This window comes from Scyliorhinus torazame, chromosome 7, assembly GCF_047496885.1.
Source record: "Scyliorhinus torazame isolate Kashiwa2021f chromosome 7, sScyTor2.1, whole genome shotgun sequence".
NCBI lineage: Eukaryota > Metazoa > Chordata > Chondrichthyes > Carcharhiniformes > Scyliorhinidae > Scyliorhinus > Scyliorhinus torazame.
The window spans coordinates 234,242,470-234,257,044 of record NC_092713.1 but is presented as its reverse complement, the minus strand read 5'-3'; the positions used below and the strand labels follow the sequence as shown (position 1 = coordinate 234,257,044).

The 14,575-nt window shown below is 43.8% G+C and overlaps 1 protein-coding gene across 10 annotated transcripts in view; it reads left to right on the top strand.

Moving 5' to 3' along the window:
• LOC140426898 (uncharacterized) overlaps window positions 1-14,575 on the top strand; it is a 139,288-nt gene that overhangs the window by 46,844 nt on the left and 77,869 nt on the right. For 5 of the 10 annotated variants that reach the window (XR_011948335.1, XR_011948336.1, XM_072512150.1 and 2 more), the window contains one exon: window positions 1,061-1,299. The gene's annotated coding sequence lies outside the window, so the exon portion shown is untranslated. Of the gene's footprint in view, window positions 1-1,060; window positions 5,090-14,575 lie in introns of those variants that run through there. The other 5 variants (XR_011948333.1, XR_011948334.1, XR_011948332.1 and 2 more) reach the window with 5 other exon arrangements.

Sequence of the window (14,575 nt, the reverse complement as noted above, 5' to 3'; positions counted from 1 at the left end):
ATATGCGTGGAAAGTTCTTTACGCAGAGGGTGGTGGGCGCCTGGAACGCATTGCCGGCAGAGGTGGTAGAGGCGGGCACGATAGCGTCATTTAAGATGTATCTAGGCAGATACATGAATGGGCAGGGTGCAGAGAGATACAGATCCTTAGAAAATAGGCGACAGTTTTAGATAGAGGATCTGGATCGGCGCAGGCTTGGAGGGCCGAAGGGCCTGTTCCTGTGCTGTCATTTTTCTTTGTTCTTCTTTGTTCTCTTTGATGTAGATTATCTGGGTCAGGATCAATTTTCAAATGAGGAAGCAAATAATCAACCTAACTTCTGCTCTGTAGCAGTTATGAGAATACCAACATTTCTATTCAACTAGGGACATGGAAAACATTGGCCCTGAAGGGTTAACAACACAGCTTAAATTATTTTAAGAGCTCGTCATAAGCTAGCTAACTCCTGGGAGAAATATTGAATCCCACACATGGGAAAACTGGTGTCATGCCCCCGTGAGTCAAAAAACTCTGTGACACAGGAGTGTGGGAATGGAAGAGAAAAGTGGAGAGGACTAGGTTTTTATGTAGTAAGTGAAAGTTTGTAATTGAAAATGAGTCGATAACTGCATTACTTAACTGAGACTGCCTGAGTTAACTCTGTATATGTGGCCATGTGAACACCAGTTAATAATTGAGAAATAGAGTGATTATTCAGGAATATTAGTTTGATCTGAAATGCAAACTATTTTATATTGCCGCACCATTGTTTGAATAAAGTATTGCACTTCGTCCTTCATAAATCAGTATTTAACTTCACCTCTATTTCATGTGTGATTATTTTTAATGGATGGACAAAATGTAATAATAGGCTTTAATAGTGACTCTCCATGACTCAGTCCCAGATGTTTTAAGTAGCACATTTGACCTAAGTGTTGGCGCTAGTGTTCAGCTGAATAAGCGAAATCTGAGTACAGCAAACATAATTACTTTCCTTGCACCAACCCTAATCAAATTTGCACTTTTCCCCCAATTTCATTAGGAGTAAAAATTTAACCTTTTCCTTCTTATTTTTTAAAAGGTGTGACCACCCACGCTTGAGCATTAATGGGCAAGGAGCCAGGACTAACTAAGAGGACAGCCAATGCACATCACCAGGTCAAAAGGTCATCAATTTTGAAACTCTGGGAAAAAGGATCCAACTAAATATTAACTTAATTCATGTTTCCATGACCTATCTTCAATCTCCTAAGTCCTAAGCTCTGGTTTATTTTGAACTGGAAGCAGAATTTTAAATGATACAACATAGCAGATTGTACTGTAAGTGAATCAAACATTGAGCTGATAATCGCTTCACAGGTATTGATTTTAACTATAAAGTGACTCAAGTAAATGATATGGTGCAGTTGTTACAAATATTCACAGTTCTTAAGAAATAAAATAATGTACAGCAGCACTTTTAATACCAACTGTAAAAGAAGACATTATATTTCAGCTGATCATTGCAGACAGTGTTTTTAAATTAACAAATTAGTTCACCTCATTTGTCAAATCTTTAAAGTACATGAATTCACTTGTTAATATTTGTTATTATTTTCTGTTTCGGCAAATCGATAATTCACCCATTTAACTATAAAATTGGTTAGTGCCAAAAATAAGTAAAGAAGACACATGCTCTAAACGTATGTATTTCAAAGTTGAAGTTTCTTTATGTTTCGCGGTTGCATTTCATGAACGATCATGGCAGTGGAAGCCTGTGAGGTCTTGAGGAATAACACTCCTGTTTCTCATGTTTCCGCAGGCCAAGATTATTTATTTTTTAATGTAACTTTGTGTGGCCTCTTCAAAGCTGCCCCTTACTCATATATGGCTCTTAGTAAAAATTTACAATCAGATCCTGGTGGCATATGCCAGCTCCAAAGTTGGTAAGTGAACTGGGCAATTTCCACATAAACTAAAATAACCCACAAAGTTTAAATCAGCCTTTCTTTATGTTTAATGGGGTGAATTTATCATGTCATGATCATGAAACCTGCAAGCTGAAACAAGAATCATTCAACAATGGTGTAAATACTGGATGGATTGCAGACCGGTTAATGCCAGGTACTATAATACCCAGTGGAACGTGTTACTATTAGGAGATTTTGACAGCAGTTTATTTTCGTTTAAAATTCTCCTCCCAATATCTGAATCTTTTTCAACTGTGATCTTACTCAATGATTAAAGAGCTAAATTTCCCTGCTGTAGGCCTCTAGAATGAACGATGGAGCATGAGGCCTCACACGTGAATCAGCCAGAGGTGCAGTGCTGCATCTCTGGTCAGTTGTGAGTCTGAGATGAAGCACTGTAGCTCTGGAGGATGAACACTGCAGCACTGGCCGGGAACATAGAATGGGACAGCACTACACAAAATGAAGGTAATGTGTACACTTCTTTTGCATTTATATAGTTGCCAGGCTTTTCATTTTTGCTTTAGCCAAAGATTTTGACACGAGTGTCACTAATGATATATTTATTATTGAATAGCAAAATAAAGTTATGACACCATGAAAGAATTTTCTTATGAATTTAATTTAATTACAAGCAAACATCATTATGTTTGGACAGTATTTTCAAATGCATAGCTTAAAAATTGCATTTAAAAAGAAAAACAGTTTGGTGATATGAGCATTGTATTTGTTTTATTGTCAGCTTCTTAAAGTCTACAGACTGAGATTTTAAGAATATTTTATGTTCAGGAAGAAGCTTTTTTGTCATATACCAGTCATTAAAAGAAATATGTCCAAATGATAGTAGGGGGATCATCGTCTCATGGTTCAATCTCTTTTCCTGTCCATAATTAATCTTTTGCTCAGAACCAGAGAAAACATTTGTTGCATTGAGCAATTTGCAAATTCGCATGAACGAAATTACACTATATTTTACTGGCGCGACAGTTAATGTAGAAAGAAGGTGCATGCAATCTACTATCCTCTGTGAGAGAATATTATGGTCGAATTCTGAAAGCAGCCAGTCTGTTTAACTTGAAAAGTATGACAGTCACCGTTTTCATGGGAGAGTGGCAATCTGTAGCAATCATTCCTGAATGTTATTGTTCCCACGGTATCCTTGTATCGCATATCTTTCATCTCTTTAATTAATCGTAACACAGTTGTAATATCTCAAATTTAGGGATTACTGCACGATTCTTAACCAGTCAGGAGCAACACAAGAGAGATGTCAAGAAGCGGATAGGTGGAGTTACTTGGATCACATCCTCAAGTAGAAAGGGTCACCTTTTTAATGAGGCACGTCCCAATCCATTTCCCAGCCTTATTCCATGCATTCCATAAATCAAAACTGGAGATTCAAAATTCAAAATAACCTCAGTGTGATTCCAAAGCATCCTCACTAAAAAATATTCCCAGTACTGTCTTTGTGCAGTACAGAGTTTAAAACAAGATTGTTCTGCTTTATATATTCAGCAGGATAATTGCCACTTTGACTGTAATGAAATTGAAGTATGACAACGACAAACATTAATTGCTTTACTCCTCTTAAAACTCAATCGACAACTTGCAAGATGACATTTTTTAAATCTTGTAACTGTTTTTGCTACTTGTGCTAAGAAAAATAAGAAATTCTAATGTATTTTATATGACATCAGATTTTACTAAACAAACTTAATTTCAAAGTTATTAATATGAGGACCAATTATATATATATTTTTAATCTTACAAAACTGACAATTAATTGTCTGTCTGAAATACAAGGAAATTAAAAGCAAAAATGCAGAAAATCTGGAATGAAAGTAGAGTTTGTTGAAAGTGCAAATCAACTTAGTCAGCACCTGAAAGAGAAATACTGGTTAGCATTTTGAGGTGAAACTATTTATAAGGATCTAGAACATGTACATATCTTTGTCTTTAAAAGGTTGATTGATTTGCATTTCTCGCAATTTCCCCTTTCTATTTTAGAGATGTAAAGGTAAATGTTGTGAAGCAAGGTTCCCTGGAAGGAGATTCAGTCAACAGGTGTATTAGTCAGGGAACTGGGTACTAAGGTCAACATGTACAATTCACTATTTTCCAATCTTCCTGTATCAATTTTAGGAAGGGAGTCACCAGAGATTCTCTGATCCACACTTCTGTCAATTGAAGATCCATGTCAGGAGTGAAGCCTCAGAAATCCTCCCCTGTACATGTGTGTCGAGAATTCAGCACAGTTCATAAAAAATTTAATTGGGGAGTGTATTTCTGATAAGACCTTGGAGTTTCCATCTGTAAATCAATGCTTTCTTAACAATAATCTTAAAGTTGCTAATATGTTTTCACAAAGGTTACAGCTTGGCTTTTACCTGATATGGATGTTCAGATGTTGAGTATTGCTGGAAAAAGGCAAAAAACCCAAACGATTTGTCAACTAAACAAAAGTTTAGGGGACAGCCATTCCCTGTTTCATTCCCTGTGGCAATGCCTTGATACATCTTAACCTGCCTGGTTTGAATTTGAACAAAAGCTTGGCAGTTAACTGTTCCCTGGTGCATCCGCCATGGCAAAGCCTCTACCACTCAGAATCCACTTGCCAGCTAATCAGCACTCTCTTCTCATGCAGTATAAATTGTTGTTCCCTTTAGAATTGGTATTCTTGCAAACTGTTCTGGCGAGTGTAAGATGAATAGCTTTGATAGTATATTATCTTTTTTCAGAAATACTCAAGTTCTGTACTTTGAAACAACAGTTTTGTTTGCATATTTCCTAAATAAATGCACAGAGGGAATAGAGTCAGACTTTCTATTCTGTGAGTAATGAGGAACACAGGGCAATATAATGTTTCTCTGAAGAATGTTTTGTCTCCCCACATACCGTCACTTCCGATCTTCCACTGACCTTCTTCTCAGGGTCCAGTTTTCCCAGGAATCCCTTCTGTACTGATAAGGGGATTCCTGGAAATACTGTTCTTGGGGGCAAGGCTTGGCAGCTGTTTAATAAGAAGATGAAGGAACCTGGGATTCCATAGAAGCCTGTGGATTACTGTGGAAAAAGGAGTGCTTTTGAATTATATTTGACCGAATACACTCAGAACATGTAACCTCAGTTTAATGCTTGAATAAAAATCAATTATGAATTACTGAACTCAAAAGTGTCTGAAATTATTTTCCAGTCAAGTGCATAGAACACCAACTTCATTTTTACTTAGTTATTAACACATAACATTTCTTTCATGTGCAGAATTAGATTTCTAATTCAATTCTTTCTGCAAGTCAGTGAATACAGTTTGGGAACATGAACTAATGCAGCCCCCCATTATAAATTACACTTTGCTGCATAACATGGTGACTTTACCATCACTTGTTTTTTTTAAGAGTATATATAAACAACTTGATCACTGATTCAGTGTGTCCATCACATGCCCTGTCTCACTCTAACCAATGCAAACCTATGGTATGCTTGCTTTGACTATTTCATGAATTTAAAAAAATCAGTCAGACAACTCACAACCTAAGATGCAGAGTGTATGAACATCAAAAGTGAGGAGTGCGACTATAAGTTAATCAATTAAGGACCCAAGAATATATGGGAACAGCAAATCAATGATAACGGGTGGAATATTTCGAAGGACTCGATTCTCCCGATCGGAGACTCCTCCCGTCAGTGGAAAAAGTGGAATGATTCCCGCTGGCGGTAGGAGTGAACTTGATGTACCATTCCATGGCACTTAGAAAAATTTTTACTCAGGGTCAGGTTTTCAGTGCCATCCAATGGCACACTGGGTTCTCACTGGACCTGAGAGGGGCGGGACCTAATCTCTTTGGCAGGTGCCGCTCGTCAGAGACTGGAGCGTCCGGGGAGGGGCTGCTGCAGCCCATTCCCGGACCGCTGGCAAGCCCCCCCCCCCCCCCCACATAATTCTAATTGCTAGCAAGGGCCAACCATCCCTCCTTGAGGCCCCTCTTTCAACCTCCCCAACACTGATTACCCCCCTTCAGGTTCCACCCCTTGCCAGTGCCAACCTAACACCTTGAACTCTGAGGGGTGACAAGGGAGTATTCTCCCTCCAATTGCCTCCAGGGTGTTGAGGGGGTCCTTAATGGGAGGTAGGGGTCGGCGGGGTGGGGGTGGGGGTGAGGGGGTGGGGGGGCTTGTGCTCGACTGGAGGAACTCAGATCAGGGAGGTCTTTCCTGAGATGGGGTAATTTAGCTCCTCTTCCCATCTGTAACTTTTAAACCCTTTAAACAGCGGGTCAGTATCTCAAAATTACAGTTCTTTGATAATAACGTGAAAGTGTTCCCATCTGCAGCCTTAAACCCATTAAATAGACAGTGGGTTTTATTCTCCACCTGGTGCCGCTGCTAGTTGAGTTAACAATGAGGCGGAGAGACCACCGTCGGGGAGACACCCAATCCGTTTCCAATAAGACTCATTCGCATCCACTTAGCGGCCGGACACCATATTTCCTGGTCCTTTGGGCCGGGAATCACATGAGTGAGAATTTCTATTGGACCTGATAAACGTAGCCCTGACATGGTGGACCTCACCGTGGGCCAACTCCCTTTTAGAAAATCCAGAGGTCGGGGGTCAAATGGCACTGCTGGGGGGCGGGGGCGGGGGGGGGTGAATTGTGATGCAGGGGGCGTGGTCAGCTGCAGGACCTCACCATCGGGCCACAGCTCAAAATGGCGGCCCAATTGCGGGATTCTGGCTTTGGGTGACTGTGTGGAGTTTGAACGTTATCCCCCTTGTCTGCATGTTTCCCTCAGGTGATCGAATTTCCTCCCGCGGTCCAAAGATGTGCAGGTTAGGTGGATTGACAATGCTAAATTGCATCTTAGTATCCAAAGTTTAGGGGGGTTATGGGGATAGGGCAGAAGAGTGGGCCAAGGTTTCAGAGTGTTGGACCGAATGACCTACTGCACTTTAGGGTTTTTATGGATTTACTTTTAACTTTTTCAAGCCTGTTTGTATGCGTTGAAGTCCAAACTCTTTGAACTGCATTGTTTACATTCAATTTAACAGACCATTGCCTTTTACAAGCTATTTGATTGACAAAGTCAGGCAGTTTCAAAGGGAGGTTTAAGGTTTTTATTTTTGTAGCACTACAGGAGTTCCATTAACTCAGAGGAGCGGTGGTTTTCCTAACCACTGTTTTTATAACGAGGCTGTCCTTTGTTCTCAGAACCTTGAAATCTTGAGAACAAAGAGACAACCTCGTTAGTGGTTAGAAAAACAGCTGCAGCTCTGAGTTAATGGAGTCCCTGTAGAGCTATATAAATAAATTAAATAGCTTGTCAAAGGCAATGGTCCCTGGAAATGAATGTAAACAATGCAGTCCAAAGCTTTTGGGCTTCAAAGCATATAAACAGGCTTGAAAATGTTAAAGACAATTAAATTGACTGTGAAAATAACACTTCCATATTAAATGGAATGCGTTTAGCTTCATCTCACAGATTTTTGGTCTTGGCATACTAACAGACAGGTTAAAGGGTTCATGGCTGCAGATAGGAAGACTTTCATTTTATTATCAGAGAATTTTATTTTTGACATACTGACTGACTGTTTAAAGAATTTAAAGGCTGCAGATGGGAAAAGCAGCCAAATGACCCCCATCACAGGAAAGACCTCTGACCTGAACCCCTCCAACCCAGCATAAGCCTGTCTGACTCCCACCTCCCATGAAATACCTTCCTCGGCATCCTGGAGACAATTGTAGGGAGGGTATTCTCCCCTTGCCACTTCTTGGACTGCAAGCAGCCAGGTCGCCATTTCTCTGGCCTGCACCAATTCACACCAGTGGGACACCCAGCTGGGGGGGGGGGGGGGAGCATGCTGGAACATCCCAGAAGGTAGGTGAATCAGGCGCCTGTGCGTAAATTAGGTTCAAAACAGCCCTAATGAACTAATTGCATGTTCCCGCCAGGCCTGGGCATAAACCACATCGGGAAAATTGGGAAGCTTATCAGGGTCAATGGGGTATGCTGGGAAACTTGCAACATGTTTCACGATAGGCGTGAAACTCGTATTTGGCCCGACGCCTGATTCACCAGGTCTTCAGGATTCCCTCCGCCATTTGGCAGCCCCGGAGAATCCTGGCTTAAGTGTGGTCACCAGTGGGAAATTAGGTCCAGTCTCACCGGCTGGTTGAGCATGATCTAAATTGCAATCCCCCCACACTTGGAAGATTTTTTTGGATGAGAGCGTGTTTTGTACTGGAACTGAGATAGGGCCTAAACATGGTGGCAAATCAGGCTTCACAGAGATCGGTGTGCCCCTTTTAAGGGTTGCCCGAGCTCTAAGTGATAGCCAAGCCTTCCCCCCCCCCCCCATAATATCACCAACCTCGGGGCTTCAGTGCCCCTCCCCCTGAGACAATTCTCACTGCCCTCAACGCCCTACTTCCACCCCCCCCCCCCCCCAAGGATCGCTGGCATCGGGGCATCGAGGCCCCCCAATGGGCCCTTCAGACCCCCACCCCCCTTGTGGTATCAGGGTCCCCCTCCCAGGTGAGTGATACTCTGCTGTGGGCTCACCAGATGCCCCTCCCACTTCATGCCCCACCCTTCATATCCCCTTCATTCCCTTCCCCTTTCAGGCCCAGCTCCCTTTCAGGCCCTGCCCCCTGGCAGTGCCAATGTGTTACTGCACTCTGGCATCCTTGCCAAAGAGAATCTTGTCCATGGTGTGAGTTCCGTTGTGGGCAGCAGTGTTTTAGATTAGCTCAAATTTACGGAGAGTAGAAGATGAGAGATTATCCAGGAGAGCTTTGGAACAACCAAGTGGAGAGTTAAGAAAAGCATAGATGAGGATGCCAGCAGCAGATAAGCTGAGGTAGGGTGAAGACAGGTTGTAGAACAGTAATAGGCAACCACGCCTAGTGAGTATGCTGCATGAGTGGCCTGCCTTCATCTCAATGGGCTGCAAGTTTGAATTTGGGCACGTGCACTAGCTATGACGGGCGGCAAGGTGGCACTGCTGCTCACAACGCCAGGGACCCGAGTTCAATTCTGGCCTCAGGTGGCTGTCAGTGTGGAATTTGCACATTTTCCCTGTATCTGCATGGGTTTTGTCCGGGCGTTTCCTCCCACAGTCCAAAGATGTGCAGTTTAGGTCGATTGGGCATTTAAAATTTCCCCTTAGGGATGTCCAGGAAAGTGCAAGTTACATTACGGGTTACGGGGATAGGGCGGAGCGGATCAGGGTGTGGGCTTGGGTAGGGTGCTCTTTCAAAGGGTCGGTGAAGACCTGATGGGCCGAATGACATCCTTCTGCACTGTAGAAATTCTATGGATTCTCTGGATTCTATGATGACCCTTGAATAAGATTGAATACATTTAATACATACCGAAAATTTCATAAATGTTATAGAAAATGCTTAAATCATTCATATATTAATAGAATTATCATCAACTTCAATGGGAAAAAACAAAAGAAGTATTTGTACTTTAGAATCAGTCAATGTTGTGTGCAATCAGCATGCACCGCACCTCACTTCACCTGCCCTTGCTTTACATCCGTATCACTTCCGCAGATAGAAACCAGCAGAATTTGGCAATTTTGCACGTGGGAAACAGTCAACAAAATGGGCTATACGTGACCACTTGTTGCCCACCACTGTTATGGAATGTCCACATTTCAACATTTTTATTTGTTACAGAGGTGGAAGGAAAATTACTGCAAGTATTAATTGAAACTCTTCTTCGCTATCATCCTAGTTTCTCTACCAAACTAGCAACCTAGGGCGGAGTTCTCCGGTCCCCCCAGCCGCATGTTTCTCATTGGCAAGCCATTCGCTGGTGGCGAGATTCTCTCTTCCCTTCGTTTGTCAATGGGATTTCCCATTGAAGCTACCCCACGCTGCCGGGAAACCAATGGGCGGTCGGCTGCCAGCGGGAAAAGAAAATCCCAATGGCTGGAGAATTCCGGTCCTAATATTTCTAATGTGATAAACACAAAAGCAATCAAGAACATAATGCAAATTTATCTGTGAAGAACATTTGGGGCATTTTTCTGGTGCGGCGCGCCCAGTGGGATTCTCCGTCCCGCCATTCGACCAATGGGGTTTCCATTGTGGGCAGTTCCACGCCCTCAGGAGAATCCCGCCAGTGGAGAATCCAGCCCAAGATATTCTTTTGTAATGTTTTCCATTGGAGGCTTTTGCCTATGTTAGAGGCCTGTGATTGAGTTCCAACACTCCCCAAATCTGTCATCAGAGATATTCAATAAGGTAGCAGCCAATCATGAAAATGTACTGGGAATAAGTGGCACTGCCTTCCCACCCACATTTCCCAACTCTCCAAGTAAACCATTGTTAAGAGCTGTGAAAATAACCAGAATTTCGTTTTGTTTGTATAAAATATTATTTTTAAATTGCAAAGCCTTAGTTTTTTCAGGGATAAATCTGAAAACATAACCAACGTATGCAATGTAGTAATGTACTTTCCACAATGATAATTCTCTTTAAGGGAGCTTAAGACAGAAATAGCCCAGTGAGTGGGAAGTCTGCACGTTTAGTAATTTGTTCTAAGTGGTTATACAGCTTTATTTCTTCTATTTATGCTCATCATGAAACTCAAAATAACCAGGAAAACAAAATGATTCATAGAGACAAATGACAATTCTGGAATAACTGCACCATTAATTAAGCTTCCTGTGAGATTTTTATTAAAATGTCCAGATTTAAACAATGTATTTAAACAGAAACTTCGTACCTGTCGGAACGATATTTGAACCACAGCTTTTAAGTATATGTCTCGCCCTTTACTATAAAACCCAGTCACAGATAGTTTCACACATTGCAAACAGAAATGTATTTATTTCTGTGAATCTAGCATGAGAAAGAAGCAAATGCATAGCTATAAATGGGCATAATTCGCCCCCCCCCCCCCCCCCCCCAAATTTCTAACTGTGGTCTCTGGTGGGAGTTGAGGTGTAATTCCCATCGGGTGGTTGGGCGCAATCGGGATCGCAATCCAGCCACACTTGGAAAATTTTGTGGAGGCGGCAAGTTTTGCACCGGCACTGAGATGGGCGGGGCCTAAACACGGCAGCAAGCCCAGCTTCGCAAAGATCGAGCTACCAGTTTTAAAGGACTCTCTGATCTCTAAGTGACAGTCAAGCCGTTGTCGACCCCGCAACACCGCCAGCTTCGGGGCTTCAGTGCGTGCCCTCCCTTCCCTCCACCACCATCCTCTCCAGCATCAAACTCCTTTCTTTAGAACTGCTATTGGCCATTATTTACATTCTCACATGTGTGGTATGCTGAATGGTCACATGAGATATAAAAACCCTGGAAACAAAAAGATCACCGATCATGCTGACAAACTGAAAATTACTCTCAGTCACAACACCAATACATTTGGCAAATAAAACATTTCAGCTGCCAGATGTATTTGTTAATTTATCAACTGTTGAATTGTTTGAGACTATTCAGACTCTCCACTAAAAAGAGCAAAAAAATTCTAATGAAATCTTTACGTCTGCGGAAACAAATCCTCTTGCTTTCCACAGGTTAGGAATTCCGTACGGCTGTTGCAGACATAGAGGCTGTCCAAATATATGTCTGCTGGGCTGGGGAAGGAATCTGGGTGTTCCGCTATGTATGTGATGGGCACAAGTTCTGCAGCCTGCACACCTAAGTGTCCTGGAAGTTTTATTGCTATTTCTAGGACGTGTCCCTGCGCGTCCTCGACGTAATGCCGCATCCTGTTATGCGCTTCCCTTCTAATATTGTGGAAGAACCATCCACATATATCCTAATGGGTTCGCACGTGTCTGTGGGCTTGGGGATCTGGGTTGAACTACCTATCTTTCTGGGGGGTGTTTTAGCAATAAAGGGGCCTGTGTTGTGTGGAGAGATAATTTCACATTCATGGGGGTTCCGGGGTACTGTCGGTTATCGGCAAAAAAAGTGTGGGTCTTAGTCCTTTTAACAGTGATGTCCCGTCCCTGCAAAAGAAGGGTCCATCTAGCTGCTCTTATTTGACTGACGGTACCGTCCTTAAGTCGTCCGTCCAGTAAAAGTTGGGTGGGGGTGTGTTCTGTCAGGATTGTGATGGAGTTTAGTCCGGTTATGTACGAAAAATACTGTACTGCCCAGAATACTGCGAGCAGGTGCCTTTCACAGGCTGAAAATCCCTGTTCCACAGCATCTAAGACTCTGGAGGCGTAAGCCATGGGCCTTAACTGTTTGTGCCGTTCCTGGAGGAGCACGGCCGAAAGGGTGCGGTCTGTGCTTGCTACCTCGATCGCATAGGGGGAAAGCGGGTCTGGAACTTGTAGTGCGGGGGCTGCTATGAGTGCTCTTTTCAACGAGTCCACAGCATCCGTATGCTGCGGAACCCATTCCCAGGGGGTTCCTTTCGTTAGGAGGTCTGAGAGGGGTGCTGCCTTGCTGGCAAAACCGTCAATGTGGTTTCGGCAGTAGCCAACCAGTCCTAACAACGACCGGAGGGCTGAAACATTCTGGGGAAGGGGCAATTTGGCAATCGAGTCAATCCTTTTATGCTCCATCTTGCGTTTACCATGTGTGATAATTGTACCCAAATATATCACTTTGTTTTTCAAAATCTGGGCCTTTTGGGGGTTTACTTTACATCCAATTGCTTGTAGGAGTTCCAGGAGTTCGGACAGACGCTCGTTGTGCTCTGCCTTGGTGTCTGTCTGCAGTAATAGGTCGTCCACATACTGGAGCAGACATTCGGGGCGAGAAAATTTTGATAATCCATTTGCCAGCTGTCGGTGGAAAATGGAGGGGGGGTTGTGGAAGCCTTGTGGAAGGCATGTCCACGTGTACTGCTGATTTTTAAAGGTGAAGGCAAATTTGTATTGGCACGCCTTTGCCAATGGAATGGACCAGAATCCATTACTGACGTCCAGAACCATAAAGAATTGTGCGTTGAGTCCCTGTTTGAGCATGGTCTCGGGACTTGTTGCTACTGTGGGGGCTGCTGCAGGGGTGACTTTGTTGAGTTCCCGGTAATCGATGGTCAGTCGCCATGATCCATCGGGCTTTCTCACTGGCCAACCGGGACATTATTAGTAGACGCTACTGATCTGAGTACGCCCTGCTCTAATAAGCTGTCGATAACTTTTGCGATTTCTCCCTCTGCCTCTTGGGGAAATCCGTATTGCTTTTGGGGTCTAGGGTCAGGTCCTGTGATTTGAATGGAACCAGTCATCCGTCCACAGTCGTGTTTGTGGGTCGCTAATGCTGTCCTGTTCTTTTGTAAAATTGCCCTAACATGCTTGTCCGTGCTAATCGTAGTCGGGTCAAACCAAAATTCGTCTACTGCGCTAATCTTGTTTGCATATTCTCCTATGGTGAGCTTTGCGGGGACTCTTGCGGATTTTGCCATTTTCTAGACACATTGGTTGACTGGATCAAAGGACAGGTTGTGGGAATTCATAAAATCGATGCCCAAAATGTGTTCTGCTGTGTGGGGTAGATCGACTAAAACTATGGGGTGCTTGGTGGTGATGTTGCCAATCTGAATGGGTACAGGGGCTGTGATGTGTCCCTGCTATGAATGGCCTGTAAAGCCGCTGAGGGTGATGGTGGCTGTCGTGGGCCACGTGTCCTTTTGAAACATGGTGGAGGAATTGATTGTGGTGCGGGACACTCCTGTGTCCCAGAGAAACCCGATGGGCTGTCCCCGTATCTTTGCTGCAACAACTGGTCGGCCGGACCCCAAAGGGTGTCGCAGACCCAACTGGGGGAGCCCGAACACCGTCAGTCCGTTCCGGTCAGGACCGTCTGATCTGAACGGGTTTTAATGCTATGTATTGGCTTTGTCCTGTTCTTATTTAGAGTGCCTGTCTGCTGGGCTCTCTGCTGCTTTTGTGGGGCATTGTATTCTCTTGCAAAGTGTCCCAACTGTCCACAGTTGTAACACTCCTGTGACTTTTGTGGGGGGCTGTTCTTGCCTTCATTTACCCATGCGGGGTTCTGGTGTGCCTTAACTGCGTGTATGTCTGCTTCTGCCTGCTGTTCTTCGGGATATTTATTCGTGGGTTTGTTTTGAACAGATTGCTCCCAGATGCGGGACAATCCTTTTACAACCCATTTCTCATGAAAAGCCTCCTCTGAGGGATCATATTTGGCACAAGCTTTTTGTCCTGTTTCTGTGGCATGGGAGATAAGGGTGCGGGTCCATTTGGCCATGTTGTCTGGGGACAAATGAGCGCGGTCTAAGTCTCCGAAAACTGCTGCAAAATGGATCCACAAGCGTCCAGCAAACGGTGTGGAGTGCTCGGTTTTCTTTTGTCTGCATTTATTGAGGCCATCTACGGGGTCAGCCCTGTTATACCCGATCGCGTCTAGGATCGCGGTATGCATTTCTGCAAGGGTGCCTCCTCCTACATTCTGTCGGTCGGGAAAGGCTGCTACGACCGAAGGGTCTGAACTCAAAACTGTGAGCTTTACTTGCTCTCGCTCATCCAGGCCATACATGGTAGTGTGGTAGTACCAGGTATTGCGGTACCTGAGAGGCTGATGACCATTGGTTAAACCCAGGAGTTTACCATTGTCTGTTGTTATGTAGCTCCGCCCTGACAGGCGGAGTATAAGAAACGGTGCCGTCCCAGCAGCCTTCACTTTCTGTACCGAAGCTGCTCGGGAACA